Source organism: Chaetura pelagica, unplaced genomic scaffold (assembly GCF_000747805.2).
Source record: "Chaetura pelagica isolate M959 unplaced genomic scaffold, ChaPel_1.0 scaffold302, whole genome shotgun sequence".
Taxonomy (NCBI): domain Eukaryota; kingdom Metazoa; phylum Chordata; class Aves; order Apodiformes; family Apodidae; genus Chaetura; species Chaetura pelagica.
Genome location: NW_009952561.1, coordinates 1,677,432 through 1,684,430, shown reverse-complemented (window position 1 = coordinate 1,684,430; position 6,999 = coordinate 1,677,432).

Below are 6,999 nucleotides of genomic sequence, written 5' to 3'. Positions count from 1 at the left end.
CTGCAGTCGGGTCTGCACAGGAGGACATGAGGGCAAAGCTGTGGGATGTGACCTGCTCCTTTCCTAGCCAGGCTGCCCCACCTCCCTTCCAAGCCAGCGCTGCTCGGCTGCTGCAGGGGATGTTCCAGCAGTGCCACAGCTGGCGTGCTGGGACCAGTGTGGGGGAACTGGGATCTGTGCAGGCGATCAGCACCCAGGCGTCCCTGTCCTGCCGGGTCTGGAGCAGCCAGGTTGAGCAGGTTCCCTCTGCCTGGGGAGGAGGGTTTGGTGGGTGCCTGCCCGGCTGGGCTGCGTGTCCCAGCACCCAGGGCTGTCCTGGCAGAGCACCCGCAGGCACTGGCCTGGCTGCCCCAGCTCCCAGCTGCTCCTTGTGCCACAGCAGGGGAAGCAGAGCAGGGAGTGTGAGCTGGGCACAACTCTGCCTCCGTGCTCGGGGCTGGAGCCTTTGCCCAGCTCCCACCCACTGTCTCCTCATGCCTGGTCTCAGCCATCAGGAAGTTTTCAGGATGCTTTGGCAGGTATGGGTTTGTTACTCACCTCTCTTCCCTTCAGGGACTCCTTTGACAGCCGCATCTGTTCCTCTCTGTTCATTATCACTCTAATTCTAGATTAGTGCTGGAGGTGTGGGCAGAGAGATGGTCTCCATGTCTCTAAGCCAGAGGAAATACTGGGGTGTTAGCAATGCTTAGTGAGCTGCAGGCCAAGCAAGGCTGTTTATTTACGAGCTTCTGAGATGCAGCTCAGCCTGGGCTAAGGTCCACATTTTCCCTGTGCAGGAGCCAAACTTTCTGCCAGCTTTCTGCTTGAGGGGGCCCATGTCTGTGCCAGAGCTCAGCTGCCCACCCCACGGCTCCTGGCACAAGGGCAGCTTTTGTGTTTGTCTGCTGTAAGAGAGTGTGGGAGAATCTCCAAACTTTCTGAAGCAGCAAAAAGAGGGAGCAATGAAGGACTGCTGGATGTTACACAGTGCACAAGGAGCCGGTAGAACTGGCAGGGAGGTGACAATTGCTGGGGAGTGCTGCAGGCAGTGGCAGGGGTGAGTATTGGCAGGGACTGGGGGAGCTGTGACATTGTGCTGGGGTCAGTTGAGGTGGCAGCACTCAGAGAAACGCTCCTGTTGTCAAGTGAAACACTTCACTGGGCTTTGCCTAGTGAGGCACAAATTGCATGTCTGTGTGCTGGCAGTTGGGCATCAGGATAACCACAGGGGAAATATGTCTCTGTCTGGCCTTGATGCATCTTCCAGGCTTTGCTGGAGAATTTCTCAGAAGAAAGCATAAAATCATTTTATCCTCTGAGATTAGTGGTCCGAGGCCTCCAATCCTCAGGGACAGGCCTGAAATCCCTTGCAGAGGCCTGGTGGGCATCTGCTCTCTCCATCTTGTCCGAGGCTCAGCTGCAGGGATGTGTGGAGGGGAGGTGGGAGAGGACCTGTTGAAAATGTGGGGACCTGCTGATCTGCAGTTGCAGGAAGTCCCCAGCGCTGGCTTTGGCTGACAAAAGCAGCTCTCAGGCTGCTCTACACGGTGCCTGTGGTTTGCCTGGATGATAAAAGGTGACCTCGGAAATTGCATTTCCAAACATCTTCCCCTGTCTGTGAGCGATGGCATTGTTCCCAGTGTTTCAGGCTGGGACTGCCTGGAGCTCTTTGTTTAAGCTCCCTGGGTGCTGCAGTTCTTATGCACAGAGCTAAAGATGCTCTGCCAGAGTCTGAGATCCTGGAGGGTGGCTACAATTCAGTCTTTTGTTATCCTGAGGATTAAAAACTGCAGTTGAGGATGAGGTAAGGAAATCAAAGTAACCTCTCTAGGGACACCCTGCAGGCATGTTTAACAGTGCGAGGGAGACAGGGTCAGCCACTAGTTCAGGTTCTCTCAAACAGCACGAGCTGGCAGAAGGACCCAGGATCCTCAGTGAAGCAGCACGCAGAGCTTTAAACATGCTCAGGAAACTTTGTTTTGTGAAAAACCTGCTGCTGCTGCCTGCTCTCATTTCCCTGCTGACTGTTGGGAATGGAGAAGTCTAAAGGGTACCAATGCCTCAGAAGAGCATGTGTGCCATTGCCATCTCAAAGGAGCAGGGGCTGCCCAGGTCCAAGGAGGGCTGGGTGCATGCAGAGTGGGCTCCTTGCTGAGCCCGAGGCAGCTGGGGGAGACCACAAGCTCCAGCAGAGTAGCTCTGCCAGGGAAAAGCTGGAAGTGGCTGCGGAGCAGCAGGGCAGGAAGAGCCTTTTGTGGGATGAGCATAAAGCACCTGGTCAAGACACAGCTCTTTTTCATGGGAACTGCTGGGGCTTGTCTGGAGAGCTGGAGTGTGCTGCTCCTGGAGCCTCAGCCTCTCACTGCCATGACAAAGGGTGCTTCCTCCCAGAGCAGAACCTCTGCTGCTGAACGAGATGGGTGACGGGGGCAGTACAATTAGGGTAACGTTTTTCCTTTTGTCTCCTTTTTCCAGACACTCTGAGCTGCTGCCACTCCCTGAGCCGGTGCCGCTTTGGGTTCTCCTTCAATCTGCAATCTCAGCTCTATCGGAAAAGGGAATTAGATTTGGGAGAGAAGTGTTGGCAGAGCTGACAGCAGCTTCCACCTGCCTGCAGCCTCCTGCGCCGGTGGCACACCAGGCAGGGGGAGTGCTGGCAGCTTTGTTTCTCCCACGTCTCATTGGAAATGAGGTCCCAGTTCAGGCAGAGTTTGCTGCAAAGATGTCTCATAAACAAGGTGCAGGTGACTGTGCCTTTCCTTACAGCTTCTTCTCCTCTTTGCTCCCCCATGGCTGCCAGCTCAGAAAATGGAACGTGGATAACGCAGCATTACCCAAGGGAGGGAAGGGAAATAGCAAACGCCGAGAGGAACACCAGATGTTGCTGCATTGCACAGTAGAGCATCATCTCCCCTCTCTCCAGAATTCACTCTGAATCCATAGGCTGACGTCCAATTAGTGGCATTTCAGGGAAAGGTCTGGAACAATGCCCTTTGTCCCCTGGACAGTGTGGCATTCACCAAGTGTCAATTGTTTTACTGGAATGTGATAGAAAGTAGATTTTGAAAGTGCAGCTACTACCAGCACTCCCCCTCTGTCTGACAAGGTGACCTACACCCTGCTAGTCTTGGTTATGATGTGCTTGGGTGGATTTTGCAGTGTCCTTTGACATGCTCTGATGTGCAGGCACTGAGCTGTGAATGTGCACTAGAGCTGGGCCTGCCTGGGCCTTGGGAAATGCTCAAGTACTAATTTTACTTGGCTTATTCCCCTTCCATGCATGTCCTTTGCCTTGCCCTTTGACCTGTGCCATGATTGCTAATTAAGAAAATGGCTCCGAAGACAGTGGGTTTCTTTTTTAGCTCCCTGGGGAAGAGGGGGGTAAGCTGAGGTTTTACAGCACAGGCAGATCAATAGTCCTGCAGGGCCCAGTTATCATTTATCCTCTGGCCATATCATGCCACAAGTTGCACTTCCATGCTTGCCCCAGTGCTGATGTGTGGTCTGAGCACGAAGGAGAACCGAAGCAGTGGTGCAGCAAAGCGACATGGAGCTGTGCCTGCAGCTGTGACAAAACTCTTGTTTATTTCTGGAGATTTTTATAATTATTCACTGAGCTCTGCAGTGCCTCAGGAGCTGGATGTCACAGCAAAGCAGTGGATTAGTCGCAGACAGTCAGACCCTGGTTTCATTGGGAAAAATCTGGTTTCCATTTCTGGCAGGTGAAAGCCCAGAGCAGAGCACCCCAGTGCCCAGCTTGCCAGCGATGGGTGCCAAGAGGGTCCTGCCTCCTGCTCCTAGGTCTGGGGTCCCCCCTCACCCTTCTGCCTGGGGACTCCCCCTCATCCTTGGCTGTGTGAGAGGGATCAGCTCTGGGAGGGAGTTGGAAGAGCAAGTGGCTTGTCCCCTCTACTGAGAGAAAGAGGAAAGGTGCGGGTTTAATTCCCACAGCTTGAGGCTGTACCTCTCCCTTCTCTGGAGCTCTTGCATTTGTGTTCCATCCCTGCAGCCTGTCCAGCACTGCAAAGATTGCTGCAGGACTCCAGGTAACTGCACCAGTCTGGAAGCATGAAATGCCATGGAAATGCCAAATGTATGTTAAATGTGCTTTAGGCCGGACCAGCATAATGTTTGACAGGCCTGAGCAATATTCAAGAGGTGAGTGGTGGTTTCCTGTATCTTGAGTGCACTGATGTGGAGGGGGATCCACCTGGAAGAGACGAATGAAGGGTGCCAGCTCCACACCTCTGGGTGCCAGGGTGGGTGTCTGATCTCCCACTCCCCAGAGGCACCGACAGGACAGCACAGCCTGGCCAGAGCCTCTCCCTGGGGGAACCAGCCCTGATCGTGCCCTGCCTTCTTCTGTGGCTGTGGTAACCTCTCCTTCATTGGAGAATAAGATGTTAAAGAGCTTTCAAAAATGATCAAACCCTTCACCTTCGCTAGTGTGATTAATCAATCACAGCTGCTGCTTTACAGCTCTGTGTTTTGGTGCAATTCAGGTTGTTCCAGTTAGCCCAGCTCGGGTCCATTGAACACATTCCTGAGCCCTGGAAGGGTGAAGGGATGGGGCAAAAGCTGAATTTTCCAGTGCTGCACTTCGTTCAGAGCCAAGACTGCCCAAGTCTGTCAGGGAAAGCCATGGGTCAGCCTGTTTTCTGGCATGAAGGAGGGCAGCAATGAATTACTCATTCTTGCTATTATTTTTTTGCAAAAGAGAGTTCTGCTCAGAGGCATTTTTGTCTGTGGAGCCTTGTGTGAGCCCCCTGGAGCTGTGCTGTGTTGGCACACTGCACCAGTACTGAAGGGACACTGCCAGGCTCTCGGGGACACCTTGTGTCCCTTTCTGGTGTCTGGCTAACAGGCAGCATCCCAAAATGCTCACTGGGTCAGGGAGCCAAAGGTGAATGTAAAGAAAGGCAGGTAATGCTCTGTGACAGACAGGGTGAGGGTGTTAGGTGGTGAAAGGTAAAAAAAAATAATAAAGGATTTACTAATGTTATTAGTTATTTCCAACATTTCTTGTGCTGATGCTGTCATTACTGGGGAGAATGGGATGCTCCTGAGAACGATATAACCCATAAAGAAAAAAGAGGAAGAGATTTAGGAAATATCTCTTCCCTTGATGGCAGTTGCATCATTGCAAACCTTGTCTGATCTGCCCTTTTTAGCACTGAAGTACCTGGGACTCCAGGTGAGAGCTTGAAGGAGTTTGTGTCAGTTTTGGAGGCTTTTTTTGCATGGCTTAATTGCTCTTTAGCAGTTATTTTTACAGCTAAACAGGCAAGCAGGATCATGAAGCATCACAGCTCAGATAATTTGTAAAACTACTCTCAAGCTGACTAAGTTGGAAATAGAAAAGTTTCTGGTGAAATCTTTTCTCTTCTAATGCTTTTGTGATGAAAGGTGTTGTAAAGTCCATCTCTCCTAGGTGAGGCTCCAGATACCCAGTAGCAAAAATGCAGCAGTGTGGCTCAGCCAGCCACTTGTCTCTGAGACTATCTGCAAAGTCTACTTACTAGAAACAAGACAAACTAAATGGAAGATCCTTGAAGATCCTCCAGACACCCCCCTTTAGTGACCTCTGTCCACAGCTGCCCTGACACCCCTCACCCAGGGATCAGGCAGGTTTTTCTATTGCTCAGCCATGTGTGCAACACACACTTGCCAGTAAGGCTTATTGCTTAAGAGACAGCAATTTTATCAGGGTCTGGCAAAGGAGACACCTGGACAGCAGAGTTCTTCTGTGAGAGGCCTGAAATTGCTTTGATTAGCCAAGTGTTCAGAAATGAAACCTGCTTGGTTTTACCTGACTTAGGAAGTGAAGACACAAAGGAGCCTTTCAACATCCCAGCATGTAGGACCAGTATCCCCTGGTTCCTCCAGGGTGCAGCACCTTATTGCCTTGAGCTGCAAAGAATTTTGTGACATGTCCCCTAACCTGCAGGGACTCAGAACCCGTCCCTGCTGAGAGACGTTACAGGAACCGTGGGAGGGGATCAGGGCTCGATTAGCTGCCTCTCTCTTGATGTTTGCATGTGCATCACAGGCTGGACATGGCACCTCTCAAGGCTTGGAGCACAACCTCTGCTCCATCATGTCCCCATTTCCTAGGTCCCCTGCAAGTTGTAAGGCTCCTGTGCTGGCAAATGAGGTACTGGGACAGGAATCCTTTGCGGCACCAGCCGCTCTTCGCCCTCGTTACTCAGCAAGGAGGGCAGTGAGATGACATTGCCTGTGAAGTTCTGCGTTGGGAGAGGGAAGGTGTTTGGAGTTGTGCTCATCTACACCCTGTTTTTTAGGGCTTTCAGTCTGAGCTCTGAATTGTGCACAAAAATTAAGGGAAATCCCCTCTACATGCAGCTGTTGCTGGGTTTCAGAGCAGGGAGAGCAGTTTGGCTTCAGCCTGGCTGTGCATTGCAGGCTCTGGGGCATGTGTACGTGGGGGAGTTGTCCCCTCAGAGTGTATGGTTTGCAGGGGTCTGCATCCCCCCCACGTTCTTCTCCTCCTGTTCATTGCCTTGCCCACCTCTGCCCCTGCCCTTGTGCACTCATTCAGTGGCTTCTGCGTCCCTTCAGTCCTGCCTAGGGGAGGCCATGTCTACCCTTTAGCTGAAGATGAACCTGTCCCATTCCTTTTGGTATCCGCTTTCCTCTGGCCGCTGCTTTGAGGAAGCTGTTCCTGCCCTTTGTCCCTGCGAGGGGTCCTGCCTCCTGCTGTCCCCCGGTGCTGTGCAGGTGGTGCCTGCAGTGCAGGGTGTGCTCGCTCATAAATCCAGGGTATTAAAATAAGTGCTTCATCTGCAAAAATATTAATCTAGAAGTCAATACATTCCGCCCGGAGTCTGTGACATCCTTCACAGCCTCTGCCCTGCAAACCAGACTGGCACATCCCTCTGTTTTCCCAGTGAGGAAGAACCCTCCCGGGGGCTCCGATCCGGGCTGCAGCGGGTGGCTCTGCCCGCCCCTGCCCCTCCGAGCCTTCCCCAGCCCGGGCCTGGCTCGGCCGGGGCCATGGGG